We start from the raw sequence: 16,000 nt of genomic DNA, 5'->3' as shown, positions 1-16,000 counted from the left end.
GAAGGACAGACCAGAAGAGGAGAAGATGGACATGGGGAAGGTCTGGGGCTGGTGGAGACCTGAAACAGGAGGGCCACAGAACATGAGGCCAAAAAAAGGCCAGGGAGCTATGTTAGTGCTGATTGTGCCCGTACTCGGGAAGCAGCACATGTGTGGATCAGCGGGCAGCTGTTGGCACCTTGACCAGACGGACACAGCCAGTACGACCAGCTCCCGGCTCCCATCATCCCAGCCTGCCACAGAGCTCTGAAATGAAGCCGGCGTCCCGAGCAGTCACCCAGTGCCTCCCCTAACAGGTTGGACAGGCTTTCTGGCAGGCTCTTTCCATGAGTGAGAAGTGATTTTATCAAAGCTACTGCGCTTAAACAAACACAAGATGTTTAAAGCGGTTTTATTTGCTCGTAGTGAGGCAGGGGTGAGCAAGATGCAGTGAGACATTTTCTTTTGCCAGTGGCTGGACCAGCAGCTCTGCAAAATGACTTTCTTCCACCTGGGAAGCCAGGCAAAATGTGTAGGTACTTAATGACCTTTTAAAAATGTCTAGATAAGGCATGTTTTATTCAGCTATGGGAACTCTAAGATAGGTTAGAGGTCCCTGCCCGTAGAAAAATGCCAGAAAACACAGAAAAATTAGCTGGGTAGTAGGGAATGTTTACAAGACTTGGCTTTTGCATAAAACAGCGTCGCTTTTTGTGTTTGCTTGCGGGCAATGCAGGTTGTGCTCTGATGGGCTCAAGGCCGTATATTAAGTCTGTCCTGGGAGGAGGGGATGGCTTTTTAAAGTAAATGCTTTCATTTAGTTTTGTTTTCTAATTTGGTCTTCTCTCCAGCGTGGGAGACAGTAAAACACTTTTTAGTTAGAGGCCGTATAGTGGTGCTGTTGACTCTGGTTCATTTAAACATTGCTGGCTTGCTCCAAGGAGCAGGTTCACACTTGCCAACTTACATGAGTATGAAGTAACCTTTGATTGATACTATAAACTCATCCCAGAGTAGCAGCGGTGGCCCTTAGCACGAATGTTTGGGCTTTTGAATGATAAATCCTGGACCAGGTGTCAACTGCACAATGGAGGAGGCAGAAGAGAGACTGATAATACTGGAAATACTTTACCTCCATTATAGAAAGAGAAAACCAATCAAGATCAGTGATGTTCAATTCCTTATCAATTGAAATTGGGATGTAGGAAAAATTATATGCACTGTAAATAGATATAAATTTTTATTCTATGTATACACTGGTTCACATAAATTAATTTATTCATAATTCATAGTTGAATGTCCATATGAACTATTGAAACTGTATTTCTGTGTGTTAGGTGCAAAAGCATAAAGCTGTTTATGTGTCTACTTATGCAGTCACCAGAATTATTGGCACAAACAGCTTGTGGTGCTATGTGTGGGCCATTAGTCTGCTAAAGAAAACTCAGTCCGCCGTGGGCTGAGTTTTCCAGATCAAATTAAAACTCAGGCTTTCATTAGTTTTGCAGAGTTTTAGTCCATAACGTTAGCAGCTGTAGGAGAGACTCTAAGTAAACTATTTAGATTTTTCTGTCCCAGCATATCACATTAGCAAGCTCAACTTCACAGCCTACAGGAGAAACCGAGCTCCTGATCTTTAACCCAAAACTCTGGTTTGTGCTTTCGTCCCTCAAGCGAACATGTAGTCTTCCACCTCTTCCCCACCTTCCTCCCCTCTGCTGGTCCCCGAACAGAGCCGGGCCAGCTTCGGTTTCTGTGCCAGGATCTCCTTTCTCTCCTGCCAGAAGTCAGCTGAAACTTTCCCTGCCGTTGCCTTGCTGCTGGGAGCTCCCTGTCCCTCAAATCTTGGACTCCCAGTGTGTCCACCTGTGTGAAACATACTCTTTTGCAAACATCTTCCCAGCGCGTTGGTCTCGGCAGCGGCAATGCTCTCGGCCGCCTGCTTCTTGCGGGAGGAGCACAGGTTGGTGCCTGCCTTGGCTAAAGGCAGGTACCTGGCAGCCTGCGCAGAGCTGCTTTGCAGCCTGGCATGAAACTGTCCCCAGATGCTGCATTTCCTCACTGTGTCCCTTCGTTTCTTTGGCACGCCCAGGGCTCCCGGTCCCTCAGGGCTGCCCACACACGCTGCTTTAATTGCTTCGCTGCCCCCCTGCAGTCCGAGCACTCGCAGTGGGACAGTTTTACTGGGGTTCATCCTTTTCCAGGACCGCCAGCCAAGCTTAAATCAGAGTTTTAAAATCAGACTTTTAAGGATGAGAAAGTCTGGAACCACATAAAAAAAGAGAAAAATGCAGTGTGACTTAAACTCAGCCAACAGATACCTTTTTGGGTTGCGTGGTTTTTCCAATCAAAGTATATCCCAGCTGCCAGATGTCAGTCCTGGGCTCCACTGTCTGCAGCAGCACCTCCTGCACCAGGCAACACCCTCAGACCTCTGGAGTTTGCAATGACACCCTTTTTTGGACAGTCTCACCTGAGGTTTATATAGATATCCTGAGGACTGAGGGCTCTATCTGGAACTGGACATTAATTGGCTGCTTAATAGTGGCAGTTTCCTCCTAGCCGGGGCTAGGAGATGCCATGGGAGTTCTTCCTGGATGGGCTTCTGGAGCATTAAAGATTATTTCTTTAGCTCTTATATGTCCTGCTGTGTGACTGGTGTCAGCTGTCGCACCCATGCCCCATAATGAAGTTACTAATAGCATTTATTAAACTCTATACAAGTAACAGGCTTTATACAACAGGAAGCCCATGATCTCTGGTACGTTGTTAACTCTATTTAGAGAGCACACATGGCATGTAACTAACATAAATGACATCTCATTAGAAGTTGCTTTGCTGGGACATTTCTGAGGGAATAAGGTTTTATTGAACTTAAAGGTCACATCACACCACTCCGTCCTTCCTCTGGCTCCCTTCTCAGGATCTCCCTACTTCTTAGCTTCAAGATCTGGTTCCTCCACACCTTCAGGGGCAGCTGCTCTTGCCTCCCACAGCTGTCCTGCCTCCAATTCTCTCTCTCTCTGGTTACTTCAGCCTCTTTGTTACCTTTCCAACAGCTGCCTTTTGACTTTCAGCTGTCCTATGTCAGTCCTGAGCTGGTGTGACGGATGCACTTGACCTCTTAACCAAACTAGCAGTAGTTTGGTACAGCCTCCAAAGGAGGTAAAGGCCTGAGCCGTGACCAGGTCAAGAACTCCTCTGGTCCCGATCTGTTCTCTGAAAACCCACAAAGGAACAGAGTGACACAGTGAGCATCGATGCATATGAGCTTGGAACACCAGTCTTGCAGTTAACGCATGAAGCGGGTGGCTTTTCCAAGACTCATTTATCAAGGAACAAAGACAGTTGTAGGTACAAGGAGTTTCATGCATTTCATTCCTATCGCATGCAATTTGACTACAAGCCAACCACTTTATCTATAAATATGACAGCCAAAGTGAGCCGCCTTTGAGCTCTCCGTGAGCCGCCTTTGAGCTCTCCCTGCACGGCAGCGCGGCTGCATGGCGGTGATCTCCCCTTGAGCTGGGACACCTCTCAAGGTTGCTCCTCGAGGCAGAGACCAATGGCAGATCTTTGGTAAGCGACTGATATCGCGCATAAACTGGTAGTATGGTAACTTTGATTCTGTCTTGGTAACTTTGATTGCACGATGAATTGATAAATCTTCCATATATAATCCCTTAGACATAAACCGTTGTCCAAGTCTGAGACTAAGATTGGACCTAGCCACACCTAAGATCCATCAGGAGTTTAGAAAGCAAGGGGGTCTATTCTGAACCTCGTGGCTCAACGGGAGGGTCCTCTGTACCCTTTTGTATCCTTGATCTCTCTGTGAATCACTTTAACCCGAGTGTAACCCAATTTTCCTGTGTATGATTCTTCCATGCAGTAATTAATAGAGTGAACCTTGCCATCGAACTTTGTTAAGCCGCACTTTTATAAATCACATTAAAACCACTTTTGCTAATATCTTTGATGGTCATTTTTTAAGCTAAATGACTCATTTGTGACAGCTGGTCCTCCAAGGGACTGCTCTCCTATCAAATCCCTTACCAATAACAAACAGCTGTGGTACTTATTCTATGTAAATAGCCAAATAAATTTGGCTGAACAATTGCATTACTTTAGTGATAACTTATAACCCATGGATTCACTTCCTTGAACCTTATAATTGTGACATGTTTAATGCAAAATTTCTAAGAAAGTGATCATGACTGATCTGCATTTGAAGCTGCCTAAAACTCTATGGGGTGCTATACGACAAACATAAAAGTCTCCATTAAGCTAGGTCTTGGGGCTAGGAATATAGCAGTATTTTTAAAAGTTTAAAAGGTATATTGTCCTTATCACAAATCTAAGCATTATCAAAGTCAGAAAATCCAGATTTCAGATTGTTAAATAGATATCAAAATGTTCTGCAGCATGGGAGAGGATGCTTAAAGCAGCCATACAACCTTAACTAAGCCTGGCCATATGGAACAACCGTAGGAATGTCATTAAGAATGACAGTAAGAATGAGGAATGGGGAGGAGCTGAAGAAATAGGAAGGGAAGGAGGGAGAAGTAGAAACCATTCCAATTTAGTTGGATATCTAAACTCACAAATTTTGTTTAGCAGATCTAGATAAGCTGAAACAATTTGGATAAAAGCTTACTTTAGTTTGCAAGGTGACTAGGATGTTATTTATTTTATTCTAATTGGTCCTATAGTGGCCTTTCCTTATTCAGGGTGTTGAATGAAAATGAAGGCTTCCATCTGTCACAGCATAGATGACATATTAAAAAGGAGGTTTGGTTGAGCATACAAACAACATTAAAAATGAGGACAACTTGAGTGTGTAAAATACAGAGGTTACAAGGTGGATTTACCTGCTTCAGAAAATACTTTATTTCAACATAAAAATGAATTTGAAGGAAACTGATTTCAATGATTTGATTTCAACTCATCAGTCACACATTTATTTGAAGTATTGCAAACAAATAGTTCGTTACTTGCATCAGAATATTTTGATGCTTAAAAAGGCCTTTTAAAATTACCTTTCTATGACATATTTTGTATGAATTATTCATCAAGTGTATGGGTAGACGTTGTTTACAACATATTCCCTGCCAAATTTTGTTTTTCTCTAAATGTTTAAAAACTTCACGGAGCTCTATATTGTATATAATAACATGCAATGGGTAACCTTAAAAATAAAGCATTTTTCTTACTGCATTTTATGCAGAACCGCAGGTCAGTTTATTTAACACAATTCCGCAAATGCTTTTAGAGATTATGTAGTAATTCCTATGTTCTCATGAGTAAGCCAGAATTGCCATGCTACATAGTATTGGGAATTATGCAGATCTATAGGAAAGAAGATAGGAAAGCGTTACCATGCCAACTGCATGTGATTAGTGATGGCAGCCTAATATCAACCCTTCTTAGCCCCATGATCTTGCTTAATTTGTGGTATCTGTATACAGGCATTGTCTCAAAGGGACTTCCATTCTCTCTTCCTTGGGATCAGTGTCTTTTAAAATAAAAACCTAAAAATGTCTTTATGAGTACTTGTTTTATTGTGTCTCATTATTTTAACATTTGTATTGAGGAGCTGAGCCCTTGGTGATGTAGAAATATCCGGTACAGTCACTGGAGAAGGTTTTCCAATCATCTTTCTGTGACCCATGGGGCTATAAGGTGTTTGCCAGAGCTGGAGGTTTGAACAAGGTCCCTTACGCCAACAGAGGGTGTGAAGCCTTCAGAAAACCCATCCAAGCTTGTGTTTTTTGGGGATCTTTATGGTTGTTTCTGTTTTTGAAACCCAGCAGAGCAGATTCTAACATTGCCGGGAAAACCGTATCTGAGCAGCTGGGTGATTTATTTATCATTGTTACAGGTTGGCAGCTGGGTGACCTGGAGGCCATCTCAGGCTGGCTGGAGCCAAAAAATAGTGGCTTCCAGTTAATAATACAGTGATAAGGAATTTTCTCTACAATTCTGCAAAATACTTCTTGCTTTCATCTTCAAAACATGAAGCCAAGAAATCATGTTCTGCTGTGGTTTAAAATGTGACAGTGCATGATGATCAAAATGCGACTATAAATATAAGTTGCAATGAATTTGTTGTCATTGGCTTTGTAAAAGGCAGTGGTAACAAAATGAGAGGATAGAACAAGATGATAGAGAAGACTTGCTTTTGCTTTACTGTTAATTGATTTTAATATTGCTGCCTTCTTCCTGCGATCAGTTGATGTCTGAGTTTTGTGTATCCTTCCAAATGCCAAATCTGTGCATGACAGAGATAGACTATACTCATGTCACAGATTTTGATAGCATTTCTGTATTCCTGCCAATGTGAATTCAGACTAGTATTCAGTATAGGAATAATTCAATTGATGTATGATTTTTCTTTAGAAAGAAGATTTGAATATGTTTTTACTGCACTGAGCTAATATTACTTAAAGAATATCTTCTTAGGATAAAGAATTTTAGGAAATTGAGTGGAAGAAATATTCCATGTGTCTCATAGAAAATATTTCTGTTTATATAACCCAGTACAATGTTTACCTTTTTTGCAATATGAGATTGGTGACTGATGTTCAGCTTTTGATCATACATCAAACTCAGAGGTCCTTTTCTGCAGATTTGCTAACAAGTTAGTATTCCTATAGAAGATTTTTTCAGTTTGCTAAGGTCTTTTTGAATTCTGACCCCGTTTTCTAATCTGCTGTGTCACATGAAAATATAGCAACCATATGTCCTGCACTGTCTTCCAGGCCATTAATAAATATAGTGAGTAGTATGAGCTCAAGATACATCTGTGGTGAAATGCTGCTTGATGCTGCCTTCCTTTTTGACCATGAACCTTCCTCTGCCTATCTGACCAGTTTTCCTTCCCATGTTTTAGTAGCTTCTCCAGGACCAAGTTTCTCTAGCCCCTTTGTTATGTTATGTGAGACAATGTCAAGAGCCTTACAAAAGTGAAGACATTTGACACGTCTTCCTCTGTCCACAAAGGCTATTTCCTGTCAAAGAGGAAAATTGGATGGGTTCAGTTTGATTTGTGCTTGATAAATCCATCTGGCCTCTTACTTGCTTCTTTGTAGCCTTGATTCTGACAAATAGTTTCTCTGATTTTCCAGCATTTTCTGGGAACTAATGTTAACTGAACTCCCCACTCTCTTCTTTTCTACCACCTTTGAAATAGGCTGCTTGATTGACCTTTTTCAGTTTTGCAGACCAATCCTTCATGAAAGTTTTCTCATGACAATCACTAACGATTCTGCCACTGATTCACCATATTTAAATACCTAAGCTGAATTCCATGAGACCTAGCAATTTGGAAAAAAACACCCAAAAACAACAAACCCCAAACTAAAGTGCTCTGTAGCTTGTCTTTCCCTTAAGTAACCTAGATTCTTATTCCTCATGTTTGATAGCTTTTGATCCCTTTACTGAAGACAGAAGCAAAGGAAGATGCTAAGCACTTCAGCCTTTTAGCTTCCTCTGCCTTTTTTTTCCTCTTTCGTTCTTTTTTTTTTTTTTCCTGCTAATGGACTTTTGGAAATTTTTTTCCCTCCCTTTTGTATTTGTTTCAAATCATATCTCATCTCATACAATGACCTTTCTGATTTTAATCATTCTAAGTAGTCAGACTATTTCCACTTCTGGTACACCTCCTTCCTCTCTCTGAGGCCCCTGTGGTTTACAAAACTGCTTTCTTGGTACCTTTCCTACCCATCCTACAGATTGGAATATTCTACAATTTTGCTTTTATTATCTCTTTAAGGGTCAACATTTCTGAACTCGTTTTCCCTGTTTCCCATAGGATCTTATTTATTAGTTCTTTGGTTTCCTCTTTGCAGTACCATATCTTGTCTTTGCTTTTTCCCATTTGTGGAGAATCTTTAACTGTCATTTCCTCATCTCACTCCTATTTTTACCTTCCACTCTGACATTTTCAAATAACTCTTCCCTACAGGCTAGGCTCAGATTCAGACCTACTTCCCTTCTGGTTGTTTTCACAATTTTCTGCATCAAAAAATCATCAAACTTCCTCTTTGGGAAGTTTCTGGAGAACCTGCTCTACTCTGTTCCTTTCCCAAGAGATGCTTGGAGCTTTCAAGTTCCCTATTACTGTGAAGCTCTGTACTTTGGGGGCTTTCTGCTAATTTCTCACAAAAGTGTCTTCCGCTTGATCCTCCAGGTTTGATGGCTGACATTTGCCAGGATAACACCTTTGCTCTTTTTCCTCATTATTATCAAGATGCTTTTACATAGATCTATATCTTTTTACGTTCTGCCACTCAGCAGCACCTCTTCCCTCCTTTTCCCTGGCTGAAGAAGCTGTTAAATATTCCAGCCATGTGAATATTCCCACCAGGTCTCTATTATAGTTGACTCATAATTTTGATCTTGTTTAAGGACTTCCAGCTCTGCCAGATAGCTCCTCATGCTTTTTGCATTAATACACAGGCAACTGAGATGTTCAGAAATGTGGTCTGTTCTCTCCCTTTTTGTTCTTCCTACGATGTTGTTCTCCTTTGTTGCGTTACTCTTGTCCCTCATCCAAGTCAGCATTGCTTACACTTACTTTTCTCACTTGTTCCCAGCTATCAAGCTTTTGTCCCAAGAGGCTGTTTTTCTTTTTTGTGAGACAGATCCCTTTTCTTATCAGAAATTCTTCTGAGACCCTCTTGACAAAGTTAGCTGTGCATGAAATTATTCTGAGGATGTGTCTGTCTATGTAGCTATTAAAAAAGAAAATGTTATTAACCTTTCGGTATAAAATGGAGGTTTTGGCAATGATGCTGAAAGTATGTTTTTGTATTGCATCACTTCCCACTGCTGCTTACAGTTCCTCTTGTATTGTTATTATTTCAGATATTTCCTGGGAATGTTTTAGTATCTTGGAATGAAGACCTGGTCTGTTTGCATATCTGTAAGAGAGAGATAACTACTAATAACTGTTCTTCAGAGTATATATCATCACAACAGATCACTCATTCACCTGCCCACAGAGCTGTTTTCCCTAGGCTTATTTTGCTATAACGTATAATGATTTTATTCTCTTCATCCATTTTCTTCTCTTCACAGCACTTCAAACTCCCACCTTGTGCCTGGAGTTTTTTCCATGACAACTTTGATATCTGCTATGCTGACATCATTTCATATCTACCTAGGACAGTTAAATGCTTTCTCTTCTGCAATTTGGGTTCATGTAGAGTCACGGGGAAGTATCCCCTGCATTTTGTAGTATGACATGCAATGTTTTTCTGTATTTCTTTACCTTTTTCTATTATCTTTCGTGGTCTTGCTATCTGATTCTAGCATAAGTGACTCTTATCATACTTTGACATGATAAATATATTCTCAAATCTCTAGTTGTATTGTATGAAGTGCTGTTGGATCAGAACACTTGCTAACTTCTTTGAGACCATTGTGTTTTATTATTACAATAGTATGCATTTATATGGCCTGAATCTTTTTCTGGTGGTCTACAAAAGAAAAATGATCCATTTAATTTTTAATTATTGCAATTGAAAAATGATTTTGTTTGTTTGTTTGTTTTCTTTTAAAACAAGCAGCTCTTTCTAAAGCTGAGATTAGCTTCAGGGAATACAGTATGGGGGAAAGATATTTTAAAAAATCACTTAATAGTTTGCTGTAGGTGTATTATACAGACCTACCGTAAGAGCAATTTTACTAAAGAGGGGAAAAATGTCTTGTTGTTACCCCAGCTTCTGTATTACATTGTTATGCTGCAGAAAGAAATGAGTTTTTTTCACCTAACCTAGGAGAGTATGTGAATAATCATTTAAATCAAGCACTGACATCTGCATGTGCTTTACTTGGCTTGTTTTTAATCAACAAACTGTCAGCCTATGATATTGCTGTAAGTACACAGTTCAAGTGCCAAGAAAATACAGGACATTTTAAGTCCTGGGTCTGGGTTGGTTAGTGAGTTAATACAAGTGCATCTAAGATGTATGCCTCATGCCCGAACAGATACAAAGTATGCTTATTTTGGCTGATGAAAGTACATCCTGGAATGTGTTATTCCACTTAGAACAGCTTGTTGAAAAACAGGAAAAAAAAAAAAAGACAAGAAGTTTCTAAATGTCAGTTTTCCTAGGTTAGGAGTTATTAATCCACCAAGAATTTCGAAGTAGAATAGTACTTGATGTATGATGAGAAAATACGTATAATAAATACAGAAAAAAAAGCCAGGAAGAAAAAGAAAACAGGAGGAGATATTTACTGCAGTGTTACTGTTGCATTAGTCTATGTTTGCTCTTAATTGCCATGAATTTATGGAGGTTCTCTTCTTTTAATCTGGCATCAGCAGCTCAGTTTACCCTCTCAGCAGCAGCTCTGCTAGGCAAGGTCTGCTCCAGGTCCTGTGACTTACTTCAGAAAGGCAGAAGACAGTTGGCATGACCACGTTTGGTTCATTGACTGTAGCATGATGGAAAACTTTCTTGTTCATGAGGAAGTTGTGAATGTGAAACCCTCCCATATCCGTCCTTTTCCTTTCTTATAGCTTTTCCCTTCTTTTTCTCTCCTTTTCTACTTCTTTCTCTCTCAGAAGAGGGAGTTAGCAGGGCTTAGGAGAGTAACCCTCACCACTGCTTCTCCAGTCTTTTTTAACAGGAGAAAACAAAGCTGGAGGGGGAGAGAGGTTGGTGTCAGCCCCATTCAGTGCTGACCATCAGAGAAGCAGCAGGCTTCAGAGAAAGAGGCTGCTGGCAGCCCTTGTGGTAGCAGGGCTTTGGAGGAAACTCCACCTCTCAGCTGATTGCGAACAAGGTGGCAGGCCTTCAAGGCAAAGCTGGCTTAATTTTGTGCTAGGTGTCTTCAGATACTCAATTAGCTGGGCAGCGTGTCACTAGCAGCATTTGAAAGGCCAGGTTGATACCATGACCTTCGGTAACTTGTACCCGTGGAAGAGACTGTCAGTGGAGAAATAGAGGACAAATAAAAAAGCTGCTTTGCAGTGCTCTTCCTTCAGGTTCTAAGAAAAAGGTCACACTCAGTGAGAAATCAATTTCTGAGCAAAATTTTGAGGATATGAATGTGAAGATGTATTGATAGGCACATGTATGCAGATGCTATGTGTAAGTTGCAGAAAGGGAAAAAGAGATGCAGACACATTTCCCATTTAGAGAAGAAACACAAAAGTCTCTTAAAATCCTGTTTCCTATAATCACAATGCATGGTTGAGCAGATGCATTTTCTTCCTCACTTCCCTGACTTCTGAGACATCAGGTATTAGATGACATCTGTTGTTAGATGCAGGATGCTGGGTTAGGTATGGCAATTCTTATGTTCCCAGGGGATTGCTCTGCTGTGGATGCCACTGTTTGTCTGCATTCAAAGAAGGATTTGAGCTGAACCGATAAAGAAAGAAAACTGGCATAGAGCATTCAGTAACTCATTCTGTTAAGGATTTGGCATGGCATTCAAGGGAAACCAATTATGATTTATGTCAATACAGCACAGATAATTTCCTATTGATTGACTGCCAGATCCTTGATAAAATAATGAGTTAGGCCTGATGCCAGTCATTCTTGTGCACCGTCAGACCAGAATGTTTCTATTTCACATGCCCTTGACAAGGCTTCTCTCAAAAATTTGTGAGTAAAGTGAGTTTATAAATTCTCTTCAAATATGCAAACTCAAGCAAACATAAGCAGTCATTCCTTTTAGTGCTAGTGGTTTTTTTTTTTAATACATGCTCTTATCTAGGCATTTGGCTACAGGTCTGGCAAAAGTGTGTTTTACATTCATTACTTAAAAAACAAACAAAGGAGTTGCTCTGTTTGCTAAGGATTCCTCTTAGGAGAGTAGTGCATGCTCAGATTCAAAGTAGAGAGAAAAATAACTCACATGTTCAAGCCTGAGGTTATCTGGAAGTAAATGGTATGTCTTGAGGACTAAACAGTGTGGGCACCATCCTCTGTGCTTACATAGGGGAGTCACTTACAAGCTTCCTACTGCTGCAGCCCTGACCAATGCTGGTCTTGGCTGGTCACCACACAGTGCATGTCCGTTGTCCAAGAGACACAGAACTGAGTTTTCCTACCCTAAAGATGAGGACATGGGGGCTGGCCACGGCTGGACTGCTTGTGGTGTGGGATGGGGAAGGAGCTGGAGGGAGAGCTGCTGAATCTCCCTTTCCAGAGCTGTGAGGGGTGTGAAGGCAGCAACTGCTGCTTCTGGAGGGGACATACCCCCCTGCCCCAGGAGAGGTTGCCATCCGAACACCCAGCTTCTCCCTTCAAAGCATCTGCAGCCGTACTGGTTTTCTGCTCCCTGGCACAAGCAATCATAGGCGTCTGGTGTAAGCAAGTGCAGTCCTTTCCTACTCCTGACAGTCTTCTGTCTTAGGGTACTACTGCCTGTCTTGCCTATGCCCAGCTACATCCACATATGTTTCCATGAATGCTGTGTAACTATCCAAAGAGCTCTGCAAACTTGAAGATGTTGCTGTCCAGAGCAGAGAATCCTAGAAAGCCTCTTTGACAACAGCCTCCACCTCCCCTTCAGAGAGAAGAGCAAACCAGTCTGGTGAGGTTCACCTGGAGGCTCACAGCCTCCAGGGACTTTGAGTAGGAACACAAAAGAAATAAAACCTAGGCATGGCGAAGAAGGAAAGAATTTTAAAGGAGAAAGCAAAAAGATACCAGCTGGGGGAAACATTATTTGTAGGAATGAAATAAGTCTCACCTAGCCTGGCATTTGTTAGGGGATGGATGAAGTGAACCAGCTTAAGCTGGACCTGAAAATTAAATATAGGGAAGGTAATGTGCATGTGAAGTGTTTTACATGTGCATGTAAAGTTTAATTCTTGTTCTAATGGCTGTGTGCCTTTTGGTTAATAAATACTGCATTTCTTTCTATGGAAGAAGTTTCTTGGGTGCACTTAAATCAAAACTAGTCTCCCAAATGGAAACCTAGTGACAATGGCAGTTATAGCCATGCTTATTATGGGTGGAAAAGCAGAGGAGCCGCAAAGTCAGACCCTATTTAAGAGTAGGCGAGTTACAGAATTTTTTTCTGAGAGAGGACCTTGAAAAAGCTCCACTTTTAGTGCCACAAGCCTAAAAACGGTGCTCACCTGGTGACTATGAGAGGGGTGAATGGGAGGATCCATAAAACACAGCCCATTCCTGCTTGCCTTTCCTTACACCCACAGGAGCCGAAGCCAAACAGGGTCCACAGGTGTCCCGGCTCCCAACCAGACTTTCGTATGATACTTATCCCAGCTGCCCTTCCTGCGGGCCCTGGCAGTAAGGGTGAGAACTGGCTGCGTTACCTTCAGCAAGAACAAGGCTTAGTCCTAAGGCAGCTTTAATGTTTGCCAGAATTTTAGCCATTAACAGCTTGAATCCTTGTGAAACTGTCTGCTCTGTACTTCAGCTGGTCCAACGTGAGCCTGCAAATTCACACACAGTTCACACGGGTAGCAATTTCTTCTTTGCTACATAAAGGAGTGAAGAGGGGTCAGAGAGACTATGAAATGGGGTATAATTCACTCTCTTCTGTGTACAAAGATTTCTGATAGATCACCCTTCCTCACCCTGGCAGCATTCTGTAAGTATACAATGTCATTCAAGCAAACACATGAGGTGCTTCCTTTGCATGATAATTTTTCTGGCGAGAACGGAGGCATATTGATTTTTCACTTCATTGAGGTTTCCACAGAGGTTATGACATTTAATGGTCAGCTTTAGCTGCTGATTGCTATCTGGGGTACAAACCGAATGTGGCCCTGCAAAATAGGCTCTCTTCATAGCACCTCAGCAGATGTAAACAACAACCTGTTACTCCAAATTGTCCAAGCATGAACAGTTTGAACGAAAAAAAATATTTCTGTTCTACCAGAATAATTCCCATATACGGACTGTACCAATTCTCTAGAATAAGAAATTTTCTCCTCTGCCCCCTAATCCCATTCAAGCAATCCTATGGGAACACACTGAGCAGGGTGATAAGCTTTACTGCACGCCTTGCAGGCCAGCACATTTGGTGTCTGCTGGAGCAATAGGCAGACACCAATGACCACACGAAGACCAATGAATGGTCTTTGAACAAGGACTTGCTTCCACTGCGTCACCCAGTTGTCTTAACTGTGGCATTGCTCCTTCAAAGATTGCAGTCCATCCCATTTGTTGTTGCGGTCCACAAGGAGGGAGGAGGTTTCTGAAGTACCCCCAGCTTGTCCCATAAATGATTCTGTGGTTTAAATGCAATATGTTTGACCTGGTAACCAATGTGTGCTTTACAGGTACTCCTTCCCTAGGAGATACCTGGTGGGTGGAGTGCAGAGGCAGAACAAAGTGAAATTTTTCATATGTGTTCAAAAGCAGCCTGACAAATGCAATGCACAGCATGCAGCAGTACAGCAGTTGGAGTAGAATAGGCTGAGATATCTACTTGCAGGTACAGAGAGGTCACAGCTGGCCAAGGAGAGAGGTCTCCTTTAGAGAGACGTTTCTACACAAGGGCAAACTCACTGGTTCCAAGTCCTTGTCTCAATGATTCTACTGCAAAGAGGTGTCCAAGCCACCCTTGCATTTGTGCAAGGTCTGTTAAAGGCTGCAAGCCATCAAGAGAAGTTGAAGCTGCCTGGACATGGTTCTAACTCTGGCTGCGGTACATCTGGCTCAAAATTTCAGAAAACAAGAGCCAGTTACCCAGCACCTCCTCTCTCTCTCTCAGGTACAGGAGAGGATCAAGCTCAATTACCTCAGCTGACATCATGCAGGATATAGGACTTCTGGAAATTGGCATTAAAAAGCAGTGGACATATGCCTGTTTTCCATTTTTAAATTTTAAATAGTTCATAGAAAAATATTTCTGTTTTGATTTTTTTGAACACTGTATGTTTAGCAACAGCCTCCTTTTATTCAAGTGTACTGCCTAGGTGCTCTGGGACTACTTAGGCAGTCTAGTTTGAAAGCCAAGCAGGTTGTGTGATGGCCAATTTTCTCCCATTGCAGTAGAGTGAACATCTAGCTCAGTTTTCCATTGCCAATTCATACAGGAAGAATTACAATTCACTAAATGGATGAATAGCCAGCTCATTACAAAGTAGTTATTCCATAATTTTGTTCAGACTGATGGCAAAATCCATTCAAGGGATCCAAGTGATGGCATCCCTGTATGAAATCATCTGTACCACCACAAGCTCTTTGTTTGGATTAGTTACAGGAGTATTTGAAAGTCAAGCTATTAGATTTCTGTATTATTTTTGAAAATTAAGTTAGGTAATGTTAAAATATCTTGAAACTGTATCCATTCATAGGTTCTACAGCATCAAAACTATAGAAAATTCTTTTGTCTGAACAGGAATTTGTCCGTAAGTGTATGATCTTACTTTTTTCCTTACAAAATGGTGTAAATTTAAAAAGTTAGCTTAATTTTTGTATTGTCTATATTCTTTAAAACATTGAATAAACCAGTATCATAAATCATTGTCTAACATATCACGTTTTAGGTCAGGTGTAAGTAAAAAAGTTCATATTAACTGCCTCTGCCACCCTGGTCTTTGTTCTGTTTTCCAAGATCACCTAGATGTTTGATAATCTTACTTGTTCTCTTTTGCTTGTAATTTTTTCTGTATTTAAGAACGAAGATGTTTTTGTACTCATGGAAAAGAAGCAAACATAGTGTCTCATATTTTTGCACCACCCTATTCATTATGGGACCCACACTACATCTGTGTTCTTGCTACCCATTATTTGCTCACCTCGCCCTCACTGACAGCTATTTTCAAGGGTTCATTCGCTTGTCTAAAAGTTTGTACAAGGCTCTTGTGTTTTTTCCATGTAACTTAAGGGTAATGGGGAGTGAATATTCTAGATACCTTTCTTTGCTCAAGTGTAGTGGATATGATGGTTTCAGTTCCAGCTCTAGGGTTTTGCCACTTAAGCTGTTGCCAGTTGTGTATTTAACACTGAAAGTGCCTAATCTGGTGATGAAGCTGAGGGCCACCATTCTCAAGCTTTGCAGCCACTTGAGTACGCACAGA

The sequence above is a fragment of the Mycteria americana genome, chromosome 3 (assembly GCF_035582795.1).
Source record: "Mycteria americana isolate JAX WOST 10 ecotype Jacksonville Zoo and Gardens chromosome 3, USCA_MyAme_1.0, whole genome shotgun sequence".
Classification (NCBI taxonomy): domain Eukaryota; kingdom Metazoa; phylum Chordata; class Aves; order Ciconiiformes; family Ciconiidae; genus Mycteria; species Mycteria americana.
This window is presented reverse-complemented; position numbering follows the sequence as displayed.